Source organism: Eriocheir sinensis, chromosome 38, assembly GCF_024679095.1.
Source record: "Eriocheir sinensis breed Jianghai 21 chromosome 38, ASM2467909v1, whole genome shotgun sequence".
Classification (NCBI taxonomy): domain Eukaryota; kingdom Metazoa; phylum Arthropoda; class Malacostraca; order Decapoda; family Varunidae; genus Eriocheir; species Eriocheir sinensis.
This window is the reverse complement of record NC_066546.1, coordinates 15,744,974-15,767,473: the sequence shown is the minus strand read 5'-3', so window position 1 is coordinate 15,767,473 and position 22,500 is coordinate 15,744,974. Positions and strand designations below refer to the sequence as shown.

The 22,500-nt window shown below is 41.6% G+C and overlaps 1 protein-coding gene across 1 annotated transcript in view; it reads left to right on the top strand.

Annotated features, from left to right (window-relative positions):
• LOC127008755 (irregular chiasm C-roughest protein-like) overlaps positions 1–22,500 on the top strand; it is a 113,211-nt gene that overhangs the window by 8,805 nt on the left and 81,906 nt on the right. The gene's annotated exons all lie outside the window — the stretch shown is intronic.

Below are 22,500 nucleotides of genomic sequence, written 5' to 3'. Positions count from 1 at the left end.
TCATCTTGGAAAGTACAGTTAATGGTCTTATATAGAACGGAAGGACATACATACATAGATACATACATACATACATCATACATACATATCACCATACATACAGACAGGCACACATAAGCCAGACACACAGAAAGACAGAAAGAAAGACAAAGAGAGCGAATCCTAGACAGACAGATTAGGTGACCGTCGGAAGGAAGGAAGGAGGGAAGGAGGGCCATTCGCTGAGCCTCGTCATGATGGGTCGAACGGAAACGGATCGTCGGCGCGGGATTGGGGAACGGGCGCGCCAGTAGTCACCCCGCGAGTTATGTGATTGGCCGCGGCTCTCCGTCAGGCCGCGCGGGATTGGTCCACGTTTTCCGCTCCGTGATTTTAATGAGCCACTGAGATCACCGCAGATACCGAGCCTGATTGTCATTGGTCCGGAGCGTCCGGGGATATGATTGGCCCTCAGATGTTATTACAGTTTTGTCCCCCATGAAAAAAAGTTAAAGAAAATGACGTGAGCTTCTCTTTACGATCATGAGCAGGAGGAAAAAGCAGGAAAAATGTATTTGTTTTGCTTATTCTTTTGCCTTAATTTAGATTTTTGGACGTATTGGTGACTTGAAAGAAGGAATGAGGTAGAGGAATACGTGATACATGAATACATACGACACAAGATAAGGAATACGAGATAACAAGATAGAAGGATTAAAGGGATAGAAGAATACGAGACAGAGGAAAAAAGAAGCAAGATAACAAGATAGAAGGATTAAAGGGATAGAAGAATACGAGATAGAGGAAAAAAAGAAGCAAGATAACAAGATAGAAGGATTAAAGGGATAGAAGAATACGAGATAGAGGAAAAAAGAAGCAAGATAACAAGATAGAAGGATTAAAGGGATAGAAGAATACGAGATAGAGGAAAAAAGAAGCAAGATAACAAGATAGAAGAATGAAATGGATACAAGAGAGCGGGATACAAGTCTAAGAGGGATACAACGAAACAACATAGGATCATAAATTAGACACAAGAATACAAGACTAAAACGGATACAAGGAAATAAGATAAAACACTAAGATGGATACAAGAAGAAAAGGGAACAAGAATACAAGTCTCAAACGGGTACAGCAAAACACGAACGTCCTCCATCCAACGAAAAAAAATAATAAAAGAAATAAATAATAAGACAGAAAAGAAAAAGAATAAAGAAAATACCCGAGAGATTTGATTTGCGTTTATGAGAAGAGGAAGAAGAAGGGACGCTATATATATGATTGGCTTTTGTCTTTTATTATATAGTTTGACCACTCCCTAACCCCTCTTCCCCCCTCTCCCCCCTCCCCAAAAAGAGGAAATACGTCTGTCTCTCCCTCTTTGGTTTTATTAGACAAGGGAAAGAAGATTTAGAACCCCCCGAAGACTAAATAGATAGACTCTGTTCCCTCGATACCAAGTTATTTTTTTTCATTTTTTGTTTTGATTCAATGGACAAAAAGGGGAGAAAAGAAAACGGATAGAAAAGCAAAGAATAAAGAAAAAGAGAAGATAAGGAGGAAGGGATGAAGAGAAGAGTTAAGTTAAGAAAAAGAGAGATAGCAAAACGGATATAAAAGCAGAGTAAAAAAAATAAGAAAAAGAAAGATAAGATTCAGAAGCCCCCGAAAGACTAAATAGGGCTTCTGTTTTCCTCGATACCAAGTTATCTTATTTTTTTGTTATAATTCAGTGGACCAAGAAAAGGAGAAAGAAAACGGATAAGGAAAAAGAATTAATGAAAAGGAGATGAAAAAGAAAGTTGATAGGAGTGAAGTTAATTAAAAAAATAAGGAATTGAAGGAAAATAAAAATGAAGGAAAGATAGAGAAAAAAGGAAAACAAAAGAGCAAATGAGTGTAGGATGAGAAAACGATGCGAATAAAAGAGAAAACAGAAATAAAAAGAACATAAAAAGTGAAGTTAAGAAAAAAAGAAAGAAAACTGAAACTGAAAACAATAACAAAAGAAAAACAAGAAAAAGAAAAAATAAAGAAAGTTGACCAGAGAGAGAGAGAGAGAGAGAGAGAGAGAGAATCATAGGCATCCCAGAGACAAGAAGTCCCTGAGGCGAGAGAAAGTTTGATCAAGTGTTGCTGTGACACTTTTCTCTCTCTCTCTCTCTCTCTCTCTCTCTATACATCTATTATACGTCTAGAGAGAGAGAGAGAGAGAGAGAGAGAGAGCATCAGGGCGGAAGGCTGGAGCGAAGATGAGATATGTAATGAGAGAGATAGAGAAGGTGAGGGGAGCGCCAGGGCATCATATTCCTGTTATGCCGAGGAGGAGGAGGAGGAGGAGGAGGAGGAGGAGGTTGCTGCTTGCTTTCTCTCCTCCTCCTCCTTTTTACTCTCTTTACTCTCTCCTATCCACTTCTTCCATCCTCATTTCTTCAACTTTCTTCCTCTCTCTCTCTCTTCCTTTATCATCTCCCTGTGGTTGATTCCTATTCCTATTTCTCCCTTTCCTCCTCTCTTTCTTCTCTGTTTCCTCTCTCTTATCCACCTTTCCATTGTCTTCTTCTTCTTGTGTTCATCTTTTTCTTTCCCATCATTTCTTCTCTCCCCTCTTTTGCTTCCTTCTCTTCCTCCCTTTCCTTCTTCTCCCTCTCATTTCTCTTTTTCCACCATCCCTTCTTTTGCTTCCTCCTCCTCTTTCCTTCCCTTCCATTCTCCCTTCCTTACTCTCTCCCTGTCTTCATCTCTCATCCTCCTTCTCCTTCTCTGCTTCGTGTCTTTCCCAGCATCCTTCCCTCCCTTCTTTAACTCCTTCCTACCCTTCTATTCCTCTTTCCTACCCTACCATCCTCCCTTAGAGCTCTCCTTGCCCTCCTCTATCATCCTCTGTCGCTTTCTCTTCCTCCTCCTTCTGCCCCTCCGCCTCCTCCTCCCTCACCACGAGCAGTAACTGTAACTAACGCCCTCAAACTGGTCCTCGGCGCAGCTTCCCACGTCAGGAGCGGCGTGCCCCGGGGTAGCCATCAGCGCCCGGGTCCACTTTTTTTCGGGACACAAGTCTGGTCTGCTTGCAACCGACGAGTTCACTGCCACAGCTGCCTCCTCTTCCTCCTCCTCCTCCTCCTCCTCCCTCTCCTCCTCCTGCTCCTCCTCCTCCTCCTTACTTACCTGTTGTTTTATACTTTCTCCTGATTCTGTTCCTTAATAATACTCCTCTTGTTTACTGTATCTTCTTCTTCTTCTTCTTCTTCTTCTTCCTTCTCCCCCTCTATCTCCTCCTCCTTCCTACCTCCTCTTTTATCCTCTCCCCTGATCCTGTTTTCTTAATAATACTCCTCTTCTTTACTGCATCCTCCTCCTCCTCCTCCTCTTCTTTCTTCTCCTCCTCCTCCTCCTCCTCCTCCTCTTCTTTCTTCTTCTCCTCTTCCTCTTCCTACTGCGTAGCCTCCAGGTCATCATCATCATCATTATGTTCTTGTTTGTTCACAATTATTTTTTTCTTCTTGTTCTTCATTTTATCCTCATTTGCCTCTATCATCACATATGTTTTTTTCATTTTTCTTTTTTTCTCCTCATTTCTTTGTTACATGTTTTTTCGAGTATTTCTTTTTTCTTTCTTAATTTTTCTTCTCCTACTTCTGTGTTTATTTCTGTTTATGCTTGTTCCCCTTTTCTTATCCCTCCTCCTCCTCCTCCTCTTCCTCTTTCTTTTGCCTATACTACATCATCTTCTGTTTATATTTTCGTCTTTCCTATGTCTTTACCCATTACTACTACTACTACTACTACTACTACTACTACTGCTACTACTACTACTACTACAACCCCTACCACTAACACCACTATTACTGTATAAGGCAGATAGAGATGAGGTGTAAAGTCCCCTTGAAGGCCCACCTTATGACCCTTTCCCTTGTAGCTGTCGCCGCGGCCGGGTATCAAGCGATCGGGTCCATTAGTTTCGTCCCTTTAAACTCCCTTCCTTACGTCCCGGGTCCTGTAATACCTGTCAACACTAGAAGCCGCTCGGTTACTCGTGTTCCTTTTCACCGTTCGAGTTTTGCGTCTCTGTATAGAAGGTTGACTCATTGGTAGACGATTGCAATTGTCTCAGAGATGGAAAAGGGTTAACTGAGCTATTTTTTTCTCTTTTTTCTTCATTATTCAAGTTTTTCGTTGCTGTATAGAAGGTTAATTCATTTGTTGACGATTTCATTTGCTCTAGAAAAACTGAAAAGGGTCAACTCAACTACTTTTTCCATTTTTCTCTTCACTATTCAAGTTTCTCGTCACTGAATGGAAAGATAACTCAATGCTAGCCAATTTGATTTGGTTTAGAAGGATTTAGAAGCCTAACTAAGACACTTTGATCCTCTTTTCATGTTTTCATCACTTTTCAGTAAGTTAACACGGGTCTAAGTTATTGAAATGGCTTCAGAAACATGTACCGTAAGGGTAAACTAAGATAATTTGTTCCATCTTCACTTCAGGAATTAATCTTTTCGTCACTTCTCAGAATGATGGGAAAAGAGGATCCTAAGTTAAGCACTCTTATTATCCTTTCCATCTCGCTAATCAACTCTTTCGTAATGGCACAACTGTCTGGTCTGTTACGAAGTCTTATGATCTCTCAGAAATATATATTGAAAAGATCAACTAATCCTTTCCGCCTTCCCTTTCAATTTTCCACCAATAACTCGCTATTTCATTCCATTCCATTCCACTATTACATTCTAAGTGTGATGATCTTCCCACACAGGAATATATATAAAAATGATCATATACCCCTTTCTGTCCTCCCCTTCTTCACCTTTCAATTTTCCACCCGTAACTCTCTTTCATTCCATTCCTTTCCACTATTACGTTCTAAGTAGTATGATCTTCCCACATAGAGATATATATATATAAAAAAAAAAAAATCATATTCCCCAATCTGTCCTCCCTTTCATTTCACCTTTCAATTTTCCAGCGCTAACTCGACTCATTACCACAACCTCTCATCTCCCCGACAAGCTATCATGATCAACTTACAACGAAGCCTTATAAGAAACCGTCAAGTATTGGAGCGTATCTTTCTATACCCCGAGGTGCAGGGTGTCTTTATAGCAAGGAGAGGAAAGGAAACTGGCTCATCAGAGAGAGGTCAATAAGACTTGTAATTATGTCCCCCTTAACAGGTCCTCCTCCTCCTCCTCCTCCTCCTCCTTCTCCCGCTCAGGTGTGCTCTCGACGAAGCTCAGGTGAGGGCGGTGAAGCGTGAAGCCTGGCAGGTGTGTGGTGCTTCAGTTGCCGTTTCTTGCTATATTTAATTCTTACTTTATTTACTCCATTATTTCTTTATCAGCTTTCTTATTAGCCTGTCTGTATTTTTCCTTTCAGTTCCTATTTTATTTTCTCCTTTTATTTATTTTTCTTATATTTTCTCTATATTTTCATTTTTCTTTATTTCGTTCTTTTATTTTTGTTTTGTTTTGTCTATCTATTTGTTTTTCCTTTGATTATTTTTCCTTTCCTTTCCTATATATGTAATTTTTCTTCTTTATCTATTTTTCCTCTTCATTTTTTAGCTGTTTTTCCTTTATTTTCCTTTAGTTTCTTGATTTACTCTCCTTTTTTTGTGTGTATGTCTCTTTCTTTTCCTGGATATCTGTGTGTGTGTGTGTGTGTGTGTGTGTGTGTGTGTGTGTGTGTGTGTGTGTGTGTGTGTGTGTATTCTCTGTGTTTTGTTGTGCGTGGGAACCCGACAAAAAAAAAGGAAAGGAAACACGCGAACAAAGATTATGCGACAAAAAAAAAAAAAGGATTCTGGCCAAAAATATAAGACAAGAGCTTTGAATAAACACGAGGAGTGGAAAGGAGAAGAAAGGAAGAAGAAGAAAAGAAAGGAAAGAAAAAAGGGAGTCGTTATCGCCGTCTAGAAAACATAACTAAAAATAAAATAAAAGACTAGAAGAGAGGAATAAGAAAAGATGGAAAAGGAAAAGAGGAAAAGAAAGGTAAGAAAAAAAGGAATCGTTATCGCCGTCTAGAAAACATTACTAAAAATATAAGAAAAGACTTGAAAAGAAGAATAAGAAAAGATGGGAAGGAGAAAAAGGAAAGGAAGATGGAAAGAAACAGGGGTAGAAGGGAAGGAAAAAATAATCGTTTACCGCCATCTGGAAAACATCGCTAAGAATAGAAGAGAAAACAAAAAAAGTGAAGAAAATGAAATAAAAATAAACAAAAAGAGATTGAAAGAGAACTAGAAGACTAAAATAGAAGGATGAAAAAGAACTAAGACTAAAAATAAATAAGAAAAGAGAAGAAAACAATAACTCGAAGAAGGAAAGAAAGAAACTACGATGAAAAAAATGAATCAAAGAGAAGACAAAGAAAATTAATGATAAAAGAAGAAAGAATTCGAAGAAGACCAAAAAAAAAAAAAAACCTACGAAGGAAAACAAACTAAAAAAAGGATGATAATAAAAGAGAAGAAAACAACAAACTCGAAGTAGAAACAAAAAAAGAAACCCACGAAGGAAGATTAAAAAATACTACTTCACGGTCTTTTAAATTCTTACTCGCGCTGATGAAGACAAAAAAGAAAACGAGGAACCAAAAAAAGAAAAAAGAAAAAAAGAAAACACTGAATAGCCACTTATTAGAGAAAAATGTTAATACGCAAAGCCGCACCGAGGGAAAAAAAAGAAAAGGAAAGAAAAAAGAGTGAAAAGAGAGACTGACTGTTGAGGCAGAAGTGTAATTGTAATAATGGAAGAGAAATGTTTTGGGGGAAAGTATGTAAAGAGGAACCGGTTTTTAAGTATTATACAAAACATTTCTAATATGCAAATTCGGCTCGTGATGATGATGGTGATATAAGGTGAAGGAGTCCACGTGATCATACAGAACACATGTTAATTAAAGGAGAAGAAGAAGACTAGAGGAACAAGACGAAGAAATATAGATTAACAAGAGAAAAAGAAAGGGATGAGGCAAAGAAGTAAGGAGGAATCAAATAACCAAAGATTTAGGAGGAGGAGAAGAAAAAGGAAAAGAGAAGAAGAAGAAGAGGTATGAAAGTTGATAACTGCAGTAGAAACTAGAAACGTAGATGACGAAGAAGAAAAAAAAAACGCAATTCGAAGATGAAATAAAAAATTGTGTGAACATGGAAGAAAATGAAGACGCAGAAGAAGACGAAGACGAGAACGAAGTAGAATAAAGAAGAACAAGAAGAAGAAGAAGGAGAAAAAATAGAAGATGATGGTCATGATAGAAACCGAAGAGGTAGAAGAAGACAAACAAGAACAAGAAAAAGAAGAAGCAGAAGAAAACTATAGGGGAGAGGCAGTGGTCGTGGTGGTGGTAACAGAAAAGAAAAAGAAAAACACGAACTAGAACAAGAAAATATAAAGAAGAAGAAGAACAAGCAGAAGAAATATGAGAGGCAGTGGTCGTGGTAGTGGTGGTGGTGGTGGTGGTCGTGGTGGTAGAAGAAGGTGGTTTTCTGAAGCGGAAATTTTGCAAAGTTGGGTCAAACTAAGGATGACGAGGAAAGTTTGTGGGTCTTGAGTGTAGGGAACCCGCGGGGGTGGGGGGTGGGGGGGGGCAGGGGGAAGGGGAGGAGAAGGCTAGTGAATGCATGGTTTATGAGACACACACACACACACACACACACACACGCACACACACACACACACACATACATTCATGCACTTACACGCACAAAACATTATCACATTCATGGTCATAAAACACGCCCATTTTGCCTTTATCTACACACACACACACACACACACACACACACACACACACACACACACACACACACACACACACACACACACACACACACACACACACACACACACACACACACACACACACACACACACACACACACACACGCGCGCGCGCGTAATCGTAATGCCAAAACCTGTTGTAAGAGGAGGAGGAGGAAGAAGAGGAGGAGGAGGAAGAGGAGGAGGAGGAGGGAAAGAAGAGAAATGAGTCAGAAAATCAAAACCGTGACCAAAAGAACATAAAAAAGATAAAAGAAAACAAAGGAAAAGAAATAAAGAAAACGAAAGAAATAAAAGGAAAGGAAAAGGGATACTGTAAGGTATACCAAACGATGTAAAACGGAAGGTAGAAAATAAATAACAAAATATCGAAATGTGAACGAACGGAAACAAGAGCAACGTGAATAAATGATAAACGGACGGAATTAATAAAAGGCGAACAGAAAATGGAATACGAGAGGAGGAGGAGGAGAAAGAGGAGGAGGAGATGAGAGTAAGAAGAGGAGGAGGATAGGAAGAGAGAGGAGGTGAAGTAGTGAAAAGAGGGAGACGGAGAGAGAGTTAGACGCTGGAGAGGAAGGGAAAGAGAGCGAAACAGAAAGGGAGGTAAAGAGAGAGAGAGAGAGAGAGAGAGAGAGAGAGAGAGAGAGAGAGAGAGAGAGAGAGAGAGAGAGAGAGAGAGAGAGAGAGAAGGGCATTTTGAAGCCCTCACTTTATGGGCAAACTATGCTAATCCTGACTCAACTTGTCACACTGATATATTGCCGAGACTTTTAATATTTAGAAGACCACCTCGAATATCATCTTTTGTGTGGGACAGTGACCTACTCCCCTCCTCATCTTCCCCCTCTCTCTCTCTATCTCTCTCCCTCTTCGTATCTCTTTCCCTTTCCCTTCATTTTCCTTCCCTGTGTCATATCTTCTCCTCTTTTGCTCCCTTCCTCACCATTCTTCCTCTCCCTCTGTATATTCCTCTCTTTTTCACCTTTTTCTTCCTTTCTATCCCTCTTCTCCTCTCTCCTTGTCTGTCGCTGTCTATATCTCATCCTCCTTCCTTTCATCATACCATTTCTTCTCCCTCCCGTTCGCTCCCTTCCACTCCCTCTCTTCACTTTCTCCTATTCTTCTCTCTCTCTGTCTACCTACCTTTTTCTTTCCTCTCCTATCTCCCTCTCCATCTCTCTCCTCTCCTTTCCCTCTTTCGCTGTCTATCTTATCCTCATTTTTATCCCTCGCTCGTTCTCTCCTTTCCCTTCCTAGCTCTCTCCGCCTTATCTCCCTCCTTCCCTCCTTTCCTCTGTTCTTCTCCCCTTCTCTTTTGCTTCCTATCTTTCTCATCTTTCTCTCCCATATTCGTTCTGTCTTTTCCCTTTCCTGATATTCTCTCCTCCTTTCTTTCTCTCCCTCCCTCACACTCTCCCTATCTCTCTCCCTTATTTCACTTCATCCTATAGACTCCCTTTCACGCTTCCTCTTCTCCCTCCTTCCCCTCCCATCCTATCCCACCCCTACACCTCCCTTGCTTCCTCCTCCCCCCCTCCCTCTCCCTCTCTCCCTCTCACCTCACTCCAAAAATTAATAAAGCAAACGTGAACGCGATGATATATTATTTTTTTTCCACTCGCTATATTTTTTCTCTCTTCGGTTTTACACTCAGGTAAATAAAATGTTGCTACACACTTCTATTGACGCGGCACTTTTTACATTTTTTTTCATATTTTTGTCATTTTTTTTCTCTATTTTTTTTGTCTTTTTTTCATGCGTGTTTCTCTATTTCTTTTTTTTGTATTATTTTCTTTTCTTTTCTCCCGCTTCCTTTTCATGTTTTCTTCTTTTTCTGTTGTTGTTTTGCGCACTTGTGAGGTGAGAGAGGAAAGATATGCGCATTAACGGATCTTTTCCTCCTTTTATTATGTGTTCTTTTTTTTTTATTTCTCTGCTCACTTGTGAAAAGAAAGAGAAAAGCTTTGCGGATTAGCTAACAAGAGAAAAAGCGAGAAAAAGAAAGAAAAATGGAATAAAAGTGTCTATGTGTGAAAGCAGAAAGTAATAAAACCTCGATCTGACTCTAGTGACTTCCATTTTCTCTTTTCTATCGATTATTTTTTTCTTTGGTGTGGAGATTTTGGGTTTATATATATTTTGTCATACTTTTGTTTCCTTCACTCCTTTCCTTTCTTCCTTCTTTCTTCCTTCCTCTCTTCTTTCTCTCCTACATGATTTTTCTCTTTATATGACTTTTCTAACACATATAATCTTTTTTATTACGTACATCATGACTCCTTTCCTTTATTCAGTTTCCTTTTTCCATTCCTCAATTCCCTTCCCCGAACCTCCATTACTACCCTTTTCATTTGTTTCCTTTGTCTTCTAATTCCAACTTTCCTTTCTCCGTATTCATCATTTATATATAATCACCATGCTGCGTCACTAGAGAGGAGGAAGAGGAAGAGGAAATAGAAGACGAAGGCGAAGAAGAAGATATAGATGAAGGAGAAGGGGGAGAAGGTGGGCAAGAAGAAGAAAGAAGGAAAAAGGAAACAGTTGGAGAAAGGAGGAAGGAGATGGAGGAAGAAGATGAAGGAGAAGGAGGGGAAGGTGGGAGGCATGAAGGATATATATGTAGCTTGTGTAGAGGAGAAGTGGTGTGGGAGGGACCAGGGGAGGGGGTACTGAGGCAGGTTATAAGTAGGTAATTGAAGAAAGGGAGCAGACAGTGGTGTATTGGCCCAATCCATCACGGGGCAAATTGCTCTAAAAATGTTAATTCTATTGTGTAAGAAGGTGTGTGTGTGTGTGTAGACGGGAGGGGAGGGAGGAGTACACTCACACACACACACACACACACACACACACACACACACACACACACACACACACACACACAAGAAGACATACAGACAGACGAACAGACAGCAATATAAGACAGAAAGAAAGACAGACAGACAGACAGACAGACAGCAATATGACAGGATAAATAGAATGTCGGAATGAAGGAAAAATAAGAAAAACAAAACAAAATAAAGAGGAAAAATTCATAAGGAAGAGGAAAAAAAAGAAAGGAATAGGGGGAAGGAAGGAGAAAAGGAAGGAAAAAAATGAAAATATCAAAAGTATAACAAAATTTACCTATTCAAACACACACACACACACACATACACACACACACACACACACACACACACACACACACACACGGGTAATGGAGGGGTCGTCTGAGGTGTGGCTGTCCCCAGGTGCGTTTCCATACCTGCGCAGTAATTACTCTCCTTTTTAACGACACCGCCGCTCACTCATTCCTTCCCGCCGCGCCGAGGAGAGGAAGGGAATATAATTTGACCTTCCTGCCTGCTTGTCCTTCGTTTCTCTTTTTCTTTATTTCTTTGTTCTTTTTTTCCCTATCTCTCACTCTCTTTTACTGTTCTTCTTATCTCTTTCTTATTATCTGCTCTGCTTTTCTTCCTCGTTTTTCTTGTCTCCAACCTTCCTGCATGCTTGTCCTGCTTCGTTTCTCTTTTTCTTTATTTCTTTATTATTTTTTGTCCCTCACTCTCACTCTCTTTTACTGTTCTCCTTACCTCCTTCATTATTATCTGTTCTGCTTTTCTTCCTCGTTTTCCTTGCCTCTAACTTTCTTTTTTCATCATTTTCCTTCCTTCTTCCTCACTCTCTTATATTGTTCTCCTTACTTCCTTCATTATTATCTGTTCTACTTTTCTTTCTCGTTTTTCTTGTCTCTCTAACTTTCTTTTTTCTTCATTTTCCTTCCTTCTTCCTCACCCTTTTATACTGTTCTTCCTTCATTCACTGTTTCCTCCTCCTTGTTATCTGTTCCATTCCCTCTTATCTCCTATCCCCCCTTGCATTCACTTCTCTTTTGTTATGTCTCTCCTTCTCTTCCTCCTCCTCCTCCTCTGTCTCCTCCTCCTCTTTCCCCTTCCCTTCCAACTACTCATTTCTTGCGTCCATTCTTCCTCCTCCTCCTCCTCTTCTTAACATCGGCTTCCTTGTGTCATTGAAGTCCCAGAATTTATTGCTTAATGTCCACCCAAACATACAGACACACACACACACACACACACACACACACACACACACTCACACGCACACGCACACGCACACGCACACACACATTGCAAGTAAACCCGTGTGCACATCATTTATCATTTTTCTCTTTTGATTTATTGGTTTAATTAATTCCATTGTCCCCTTTTGGCCGCGCTTAATCACTTGTGCATTGCGTGACTGAGGGTGACTATTATTTTATTTAGCTTTTGTTTGTCTTTATTTATTGTTTATTTATCTTTGTTTTTCGGGGTTCATTTCTTCCTGATTTATTTTTTTCGTTTTTTTCTTCTTTTTTTCGTTTCGTTGGTAAGTTTTATTTCTTCTTCACGAGGTTATTTATCCTTTTTTGTTCTTCTTGTTCTCGTTCTTGTTCTTGTTCTTATTCTCCTTGTTCTTGTTCTTGTTCTTGTTCTTCTTCTTTTCCTTCTTCTTCTTCTTCTTCTTCTCCCGCGCCTCACAATCGCCTTCCTCTGTCATAGAATCTGCTGGAAACACTCTCTTTCCGATGCGGGAGGAGGAGGAGGAGGAGGAGGAGGAGGAGGAGGAGGAAGATATGTCCCTGAGCGTGCTGGTAGGGTCATGAGGAGGCGAAGAAAGAAGAAGATTACCAATAGAACGAAGAGGAGGATGAGGAGGAGGAGGAGGAAGAGGAAGAAGAAGGGCTAGTGATCGGGTCAGAGTAGGAGGCAAAGAAGAAAACGAAGAAGAAGAAGAAGAAAAGAAGAAGAAGAAGAAGAAAAACCAGGAGGAAAAATGGAGATGTTTTGGAGGGAGAAGAAGAGAAAGAAGAAGAGAACGAAGAAGAAGAAAAGAAAGAAGGGAAGGAAAATGAGAACTAGAAGGAGAAGAATAACCAAGAGGAAGAGAAAGAGGACCAAGAGGAGAAGGAGGAGGGAGAGGAAGGAAGAAGAGGAGCAGAATCAGGAGGAGGAAGAGGAAGAGGAAGACCAGGAGGAAGAGGAGGAGGAGGAGGGGGAGCAGATGATGTGGAGGATCTCAGCTGGTGAAGTGCTGAGTCTTGAAGTTATGTCGTGCCGGGAAATTATATCGTAGTGGAATTTGTAACTAAGGCGAGCACCGAAGATTCCTGTCATCTCTCACCTCCTTTGTTCCCGCCAGCCCATTCCCCGCACGTTCCCCGATGCCTTCACTTCCTTCTTTCCTTTCCTTCCTTTCCTTCTGCTGCTGCCTGATTCTGCTTCTACTTCTACCGCTTTTCCTTCGCTTTCCTTCACGTTTTCCTCTGCTTTTACTTTCATTCCTTCTGCTGCTTGATTCTGCTTCTTTCTCCTCTCCTTTCCTTCGTGTGTTCCTGCTCTCCTGTTTCTTTTTCTAGCGCTTTTCCTTCAAATTTATTCACTTTCCTTCCTTCTTCTTTTGCCTAATCTGCTGCTTCTCTCTCTTTCCTTCCTTTCCTTCCTTCAAGTATTTCTCTCTCTTTCCTTCTCTCCCTTCCTTCGTTCCTTCTCCCTGTACCTTTCTTTTTCTCAATCACTCCTTTCCTTCATTTCTTCTGCTTTCTCATTCTCTCCCTCCTCCTCCTTTCATTCTTACTCCTCTTCGTTTCCCTTCCTTCCTTCCTTCCTTCCTGCCTTCCTGTTTCCTTCATTTCTTTCCTTGCATTTTGTTCCTTCACGGCCTTCTTTTCCTCCTTCTTTCTTATTTTCCTTCCTTGCTTCCTTTCTTCCTTTCCTCATTCTTGTCTGCCCTAATTTCCTCCTTTCATTTCCTTCCTCCTTTCTTCACCTTCCTTCCCTCGCCTTGCTCGCTCATCTCCTTTCCTCCTTTTCTTTTTTTCTCTTTCTTTACGGCAACATTCCTTATCCTCCTTCTTCCTCCTCTGCCGTTTCTTCCCGTCCTTAACATAATTTCTTTCTTTTTTTTTCATTATTCAGCACAATCTTGCTCCGCCTGATTTTTTTTCCTCTTTTTTTTCCTTCGCACATTCTGGTTCCCATTCATTCGTGTTACTCTTTTTTTTCTTGCTCCGTTTTCTTTGAGTTCTGAATTTTTTTACTTTTCCTTCTTTCTATAATTTGCAGGATGTTTCTCTGGTAATTATTTTTTCTTCTTTTTGATAGTTTTTTTTTGTCTTTTTTGCCGATTCCTTCTTCTTGTTTTACTACTACATTCTTTCTTTCTTCTTTCCTTCCTTCCTTTTTTTCTTCTTCCTTCATTTCTTCATTGCATTACTTCCTTTGTTTCCCTTTCTACTTCCTGCAAACTTATTTTTTCTAACCTCTTCCTTTCCCTCTACTACTACTACTACTACTACTACTACTACTACTACAACAAGCATTACTACCACTACCACCGATTGTAATACCTTCAATACACCTCTAAATTCAGTTTCCTAATCTCCATTCCACTTTCCAGTATTGTTCCCTCTGTTAAGACTAAGCTTTTAGTCTCCAAAGCCTACACGCACACACACACACACACACGGTAAGGGGACGGCTGGCTCGGAACTTCGCCTCAACTTCTCTATTTTTCTTTCAATCCTTTTTCTTCGGTTTCTTCGGGTAATTTGTGGGTTCAAGATCCATGTTTCAGAAGCCTGAGTCCTCGATTCTGCTTAATGGGCGGATCAACGCGTTTCTCTTCTTCCCTGACTCACGGTAATTGCCCGAGATCTACTAGGAGAGAGAGAGAGAGAGAGAGAGAGAGAGAGAGAGAGAGAGAGAGAGACGTATGTATTATTTCGCCTTCAACCTTCTTTTTCTTAATTTTAGTCCATTTTTTACCTTTTCGTCGATCAATTAATTTCTTCCATCCTTGTTTTCCTCCTCTTCGTCCTCCTCCTCCTATTCCTTTTTCCTCCTTCCTCCTCCTCCTCCTCCTCCCTTCCTTCCTTCCCTCCCTTTTCTTACCCTTAACCTTACCTTTCCTTCCTTCCTCACTTTCTCTCACCTTCCCTTACCTTCCTTACCTTTAAACCCCCTTCCCCCTCCCCCCTGTCACCCTCCCTCCCCCCCTTCCTTGCCTATCATCCCGTCTACACAATGTTATCGCCGAAAACGACCGGAATTCTAATTAAAGGCGCATCTGGCAACTCCGGCCGATGGGAGTGTTGCCAGATGACGGTCGTGTAAATAGCGCGGGTTCGGCATTGTTCGAATCGTGTTTGTCGGGCGGGTTTCGGAGCTTCATTATGATTCTTGAGGGCCGGACCAAACTCGCGTCGCCCGCCCCCCCGCCCGAGTGATCTGGAAATTGCATGACTTCCCGTGTACCGCTACGCCGATGTGGGGAAAGGATTTTGTTGTGTTTATTTGTTGCGTTGATTTGATGTAACGAGAAAAAATATATAAAACTTACTTTTTTTTCAACATTTTTCTCTTGTTTCCTGTTTCCCATTTGCTATTTGCCTTTTCTTCCCTATTTCCTCTTCGTTATTTCCTACTTCCTATTATTCTTTATCATCATTTTGTTGCTTTGATTTGATGTAACGAAAAAAAATATCCAACTTACTTTTTTTTCAATATTTTTCTATTGTTTCCTGTTTCCTATTTCCCATTTGCTATTTTCATTTTCTTCCTTATTTCCTCTTCGTTATTTCCTATTTCCTATTATTCTTTATCATCTTTTTACTATTCACCCATTTCGTATTTTCAGTAATTTATCCTATTTCCTATTTTTCGCTCTCATTTTTCCTCTCATTCGTCTTTATAACCTCTACTTCTCTTTCCACCATTTTCCTCTCTCTCTTTCCTCACCTCTCAGCCTCCTCTTCTCTAAACTCTTCCGCCTCTATCTTTATTTTTGGTATAATAATCACCACGAAAGAAGAAGATTATAACCTTTACTTCTCTTTCTCTTTCCTACCATTTCCTTCCCCCATCTCTTTCTTCACCTCTCAGCCTCTTCCCTTAACTCTATCTCTCTCTCTCTCCTTTCTTTATCATCATTATCACTTTCGCCATTATAGCAGTGTCGCGGAGGTCAGGAGATTTGCGGGTAATGTTCTCATCATCTTAGCGTTCTCTCTCTCTCTCTCTCTCTCTCTCTCTCTCTCTCTCTCTCTCTCTCTCTCTCTCTCTCTCTCTCTCTCTCTCTCTCTCTCTCTCTCTAAATCCAGAGAGAGAGAGAGAGAGAGAGAGAGAGAGAGGGACACAGAAACAGACAGACAGACAAACAGACAGACATCTAGCCATTTCACGGATTAATTTCATCTTTTAAACGAATCCACCGCCGTCTCAAGGGATGGGAAGAAAGAGAATGGCAGATGCTGTATAGGGAAAGGTCGGGAAGAGAAGAGAAAGGAGAGAGAAGGGAAGAGAGGGAAGAGAGAGAGAGAGAGAGGGGAGAAGAAAGGAGGTGAAGAAGAGCAGGACATAGAGAGCTAGAGTCAGGAATGGAACGGAAAGGAAGGGAAGCAAAGGAAAGAAGAAGAGAAGATAAAGGAGGAGAGAGGGAGAGAGGAAGGAAGGAATGCAAGGGGCTAGGTAGGGTAGGGTAGGTTAAGGTAAGAGAGAGAGAGTAAGGAAAGAGAAAGGAGAGAGAGGGAGAGAAAGGAAGAAAGGAAGGAAGGAAGGGGAGGGCCGCTAGGGATCTCTTTTCGGCTTAGAGGAGTGAGTGTGTGTGTGTGTGTTTGTGTGTTTTCCCTGAGGTGAGTTATGGAATGGTCTCAGGTGATGGAGCACGTAATCTGACCGATGGATGAGGTCGCGGTACATGTCGGGGGAGGGAGGGAAGGAGAGAGAGGGGAAGAGGGAGGTAGGAAGAAAGGGAGAGTGAGGTGAAAACGGGATGCTGAATATTGAAGAAGAGGGCGAGATAAGGGACGTAAGTTAAGGAGGAGGGTGAGTTGAAGAAGATAGATGGAGAGTGTGTGTGTGAGAGAGAGAGAAAGATGCTGGAGAGAGTTGGAATTGAGAGGAAGTTGCAATGGATGCAGAGATAGATAGACAGAAGGAAATTGAGATAGATGGAAAAGAAGATAGAGAGATCGAAACATGGATATAGGAAAACTAAATTGAAATAGATAGTATAAAGATAGACAGAAGACAGAAGGATAGAAAAGAGGAAAAAAGGACAGATAGATATATAACGAAGCAGAGAAATAGATAAATAGAGAGAGAAAAGTGGAAAAACAAGAGAGAGAGAGAGAGAGAGAGAGAGATACCTTTTTTATATGTCACTCACACACTCACTCGTTCATTCAATCATTCCTTCATTCAATTATTCATCCGCTCTTTTCACCGTTCACCCATGCCGTTCACTTCACCGCCCAGTCAGCCAGTCAGTCATCCATTCTCTCTCTCTCTCTCTCTCTCTCTCTCTCTCTCTTCCCTTTACTCTTTCATCGATTTCACTCTCTCTTCCGTGTACATAAGTTTATTGCTATATTTATGTCTCTTTCTCTCCCCTCCTCCTCCTCTTCCTCCTCCTCCTCCTCCTCCTCCTCCTCCTCCTCCTCTCTTCTTTTGTTTGTCTCTCTAAAATGAATCACGGGCTGATCGTTTCTACTCCGCCCTGAGCAATAGGAGAGAGAGAGAGAGAGAGAGAGAGAGAGAGAGAGAGAGAGAGAGAACCCATACATGTCAGAACGTTCAGAAATAGAGAAATATCAGAATAAGGAATAAGGTAGATAGATAAATAGATAGATAGAGAGATATATACGGTACGTTCAATGCAAATTCGTTAGATGAGAGAATTTAGTGAAAAGAGATAGAGAGATAGAGAGATAGATAGACATATAGAGAGAGCGAGTGAGAGATACTTCACACACATCAAAATCACTATCAATTTCAATCCACGACCCTTTCCAAGCCTCCAAAGTGCGTCCTCAACCCATCCATTACCTGTCCTCAACTCACCCGTAACCCCACCGTTGTGACCTCGCCTGGCCCCCTAAGCAGGTCATGTAGGTCGGGTCTTAGCGCCGTGACGTCAAATCCTCGAGAAATATTGTGAAGTCACGCTTGGGAAACCTTTTAGCTTGTCTCTGATCCCACATCTCGGGGCTTTTTGTCGCTTCGGAAACCCTTTGATCGGATTCGGTGCATTCTGCTGATCCTCCTTGTCAATGGATCTCTGCTTTGATTCCTTTTCTCTCCTTATTTTGTATCTGTATTTATGTGTTTCCCTTGCTTTGCTTTACTCTTTTGTGTCTCTTGTTTGGCAGCTCCATCTTTATTTCTGTCTTTCCTTTTATTCTTTCTAAACTGCCTCCTTTTTATTTATTATTTACATCTTTATATATTTTTTACAGCAAAGGAGACAGTTCAAGGGCATAAAAAAAGAAGACAATAATGAAAAAAAAGTCCGCTACTTACTGCTCCTAAAAAGAGTACAGAGGAGTGGCCGAAAGAGGTCAATTTCGGGAGGAGAGGTTTCCTGATACCCTCTTCTTTCCTTTCCTTCTTTCTTTACTGCCTCCTTTTATTTATTGTTTCCAGCTGTTGTTCCATCTTCTCCGCTTTTTATGAACATTTTTTTTCTATTTTTCCACTTATTTTCCATCTGTATTTCCATTTTCTTCTTTCTTTCTCTCGTGTTTTTATTTTTATTCCCCTTTTTTGTTCTTGTATGTGCGTTTCTTTCCCTGTCTGTCTGTGTCTGTCTCTATCTCTCTCACTTATCCCCTTTTCCCTGTCTTACTCTCCCTCTCCCTCGCTCTCTCCCCTTCCTGTGTGTTTCTCTGTCTATCTTTCTCTGTATCTACGTGTCACTGTCCCTTTTCCTGTTTTTCTTACCTTCTCCTTCTCCCTTTCATACCCCTCAAAAATAAAATAAAAATAAAACATCCACCCCAAAACCCACATTAAAAATCCCCTAACACGCCTGAGTCCGGGTATTCGATCAGGGGTGGATCAGCTCGGGGCGCCACTCCGCGGGCCGGGTGGTTAGGCCGATTGATGAGGCGTCGTTTAGCTTATGAGGGCGATCCTGGCTGAGCGGCGCCTCTACATTACGTCAGCGGGGCTTTGTGTATTATGTGTTCATTAGGCGAGTGAGTGAGTGCGGGTCAGGCTGAAGCTCTTTATGCTCTCAACTCTTAATGGTCTCTGTGTCTCTCTGTCTTTCTGTCTTTCTTTCTCCTCTCTTGCCGTTGTTCCTCCTCGCCCTGGTTCTTCTCATGGTAATCCTCTTTCTCTCTTTCTTTCTCTTATTCATTCCTCTCTGTGACTTTCTCTCCTTTCTTTCTTTCTCTCTTCGTCATCGTTTTCCTCGTCTTTCTCTTTCTCCTCTCTTTCTTTCTCTTCTCTCTTCGTTGTTCCTCTTCGCCCTGTTTCTCATGGTAATCCTCTTTCTCTCTTTTTCTCTCTTATTCATTCCTCTCTATGCCTTTCTCATGGTAATCCTCTTTCTCTCTTTTTCTCTCTTATTCATTCCTCTCTATGCCTTTCTCTCCCTCTTATTTTCTTTCTCTGCTCCTCACCGTCTTTTTCGTCCTTCTCTTTTTCCTCTCTTTCCTTTTCTGTCTCTTTTTATTCCTCTTTGTCCTGGTTCTCTTGTTTTCCTTCTCTCCCTTTCTCTTTTTCTCTCTTTTCTGCATTCCTCTTCATCCTGGTTTTCGTTTTTCTCCTCCTCTTCTTCCTCTTAGCTGGTAATGGTGAATGTGGTCTCTTTCTCATTCTCCTTCTCACTCATTCTTGTTCTCTCGAGCGTGAAGTGAAGGGAAACAAAAAGGGTAAAAGAGATGAGAAAAAGGATAAAAAGACGTGAAAAAGAGGTGAATACAGTTAATTAGGAGCAAGAAAAAGGAAGAGCGAGCGAGCAAAATAAAACTCGCGCTGAAAAAAAACATGAACAAGCGAATATAAGGAATAAAAACGAAACGGACAGACAGACAAACAGAGAGACAGACAGACAGAGAATGACAAGAAGAGCAAAATGGACAAAACATAAAACACACACACACACACACACACACACACACACACACACACACACACACACACACACACACACACACACACACACACACACACACACACACACAATAAATGAAAGAAGTCATGATGTAGTGGTATCAAATCCTTGTGTTTCAGGGCAGGATTCTATTTTAGTACAGGAAGAGAGAGGGAGAGGGAGAGAGGGCGACACACACACACACACACACACACACACACACACACGCCGAGAATCAGACGAATATTTCACGTCACACACAAAGCCTTCGATATACAACGTGTCTGTCTGTCCAAACTTGTAACCCGAGGAGCGAAACACATTGACTTCGCCTTCAAATTGGTCAGGAACGTGAAATGTGAATCTCTGCCCGCCGGGATTTATGTTACGACGGCGAGTGTGCGGCGAAACAGCGGAGTCAGACTTATCCCACCGTTGGTCCTCTGTCCTTATATTTAGATCCTTATCCTCATGCATTTCAGAGCTCACACGCATACCCACAGTTGATAAGGCTTTCGTAGAGGCTGTGGGTATGTCCATGGGCAGTTTTATGAGCCTAGTGATGGTTTGACAAGGCTTCTCCGTCATGAATCTGAAAATAACTCTCTTGAGAACCTTACTTATCTTCTTCGTGGCCTTTGGATATACTTGTGAGAACCAAAAGCGTCTCAGAATACAGATCTCACATACCCATATTTGATAAAGCTTTCGTAGAGATTGTGTTAGCATTGCCATGGCTAGTTTTATGAGCCTAGTGATAGTTTAACAAGGCTTCTGCGCCATGAAACTGATTTAAAAAAACACTCCTGAACCCTACTTACCTCCGCGGCCTTGGGAAATACTGTTGTGGGAGCTGAAAGTTCCTAAAAATGCGGATTATATACAAGGAAAAGCGAAGAAGACAAGGTTCAGGTGAGGTAGTGTACTGGAAGACAGAAGGCGAGGATAAAACAACGGTCATATCCCTTGCTTATCCTGTGACTTATCTTGGGGAATAGAAGAGATCATAAAAGGGTCTTCAGGCCTTGGGTGTGGAAAGCTGTGATGGAGAAAGAGAAGGTGAAGTTTAGGAGCGTGAAGGAGACGGAAAATGATAGTGGTTCAGGCTGTGATATTAGGCCGAAAGAGAAGAAAGAAAAGAGAAGCCACAAAGACATGTTAAGTTGGTTCAGGGACTCTAAAATTACGTTTATTTGATGAGGATTGAGGATTGTCTTAAAGGGAAAGAAAACGACAACAGAAGACATGAAGGCTTAACAGGTATGAGAGGTTAGGAATGGTAAAAGGTGGGATTTGAGACGAAATGGGAAACTAATCAAAGAACAAAGCAAAGGTATGTCAAGTTAAGGCAAGGACAGGTAGCAGCTTCAACAGATATGAGAGAAAAAATACCAAAGGAGAAATAAAAAAAATCAATGCTGTTCACTACAATAATAAATAAAACCTCTCTTTTGGCCGCTCATAACTTTTGTCTCTCTAGGAACAGCGATTAGAGGGCTTTTTTTTATTTTTTTTACACCTTATTTGTTGTCCTTGAGCTGTTTCTTTGGCTGTAAAAAAAAGAAAAAAAAAGAAAGAAAGAAGACGAAAACAAAGGTGCGCTTAGATAAGGCGAGGAGGAGAGCAAGACTAAACAGGTAACTTTAACAGGTATGAGAGAAGAACGAAAAGCCGAAGGAAAAATCAACACCAATGACCACAATAATGAAAACGAAACCGAAATGTATGTTAAGATGAGGCGACGTTATCAGGTGACAAAGTAGGCGGCGAGGTCATGTTAGGTGTACCAAGAGGAGAGGAGGAGCGGGGTGGAAGGTGGGGCACAAGGAGACGAAGTAAGGAGGGAGGGGAGGGGGCGAGAAGTTCAGGTAAATGCCGCAATATCTCCCGGCTAAGCTCTGTCATTGCGGAGGTGATTGTCGCGCGCTGACCATCACTCCTCGCGCCGGTTAATAATCTCGGCGTCGACCTCTCTCCTTATTACTTCATTACGTGGCTCGCAAGTGAACGAACGTGCCCTCTTAAGACCCCCAACCCACCTGTGCCCCCACCTGTCCCGCCCACCTGTCCCCACCTGTCTCCACCTGTCCTCTAATTACTAGCATTCCACCTCCGACTCACCTTTACTGAGGACACGAGGCGGGGATTTATTAAATATTGTCTCATCGCGCCTCACTCACCTGCCGTTAGAATGTTAATTAGAGCCAGGTGAGGACTTAACACCTGGCGGCCGTTCGTAGAGTCTCAGGGTTTTCATTATCTCATTCATCTTCAAGCCTCTTTTTTTCATTGTTTCTTGCCCTTTTCGTTGCCTGCTCCACTTCTTCCATCGCAGTTTTTCTTCCCCTCCTCCTCCTCCTTCCATTATATCCTTCCTTCCTTCTTTCCTTTCTTTTTCCATTCCTTCCTTCCCCTCCCCACTCCCTTCCTCCTCCTTCTGCATTTCTTTCCTTCCTCCTTTCGTTCTCTTTCTTTCCCATACTCTCATTTCTTCATTCTCTTCTTCCTTCCTCCTCCTCCTTTCCTCCTTTTTGTTGTGTGTGTGTGTGTGGGGGGGGGGGGGTCGTATGCGTGTGTGTGTGTGTACTTCCCCTCTCCCTCCCCTACACCTACACACGTACACGAAAATCATACATACACACGCACACACATACACACACACACACCTTGCTTTAATTAGGCTCAGGTGACGTGCCATTGGTGTCCTGATGATGGGTGTGGCTTCGTGCTAACCCCCCATCCCCCCTATCCCCCCCACCCCCACCCCCCACTGCCAGTTCATTAGATATGGAATTTATCGTAGAATTATTAC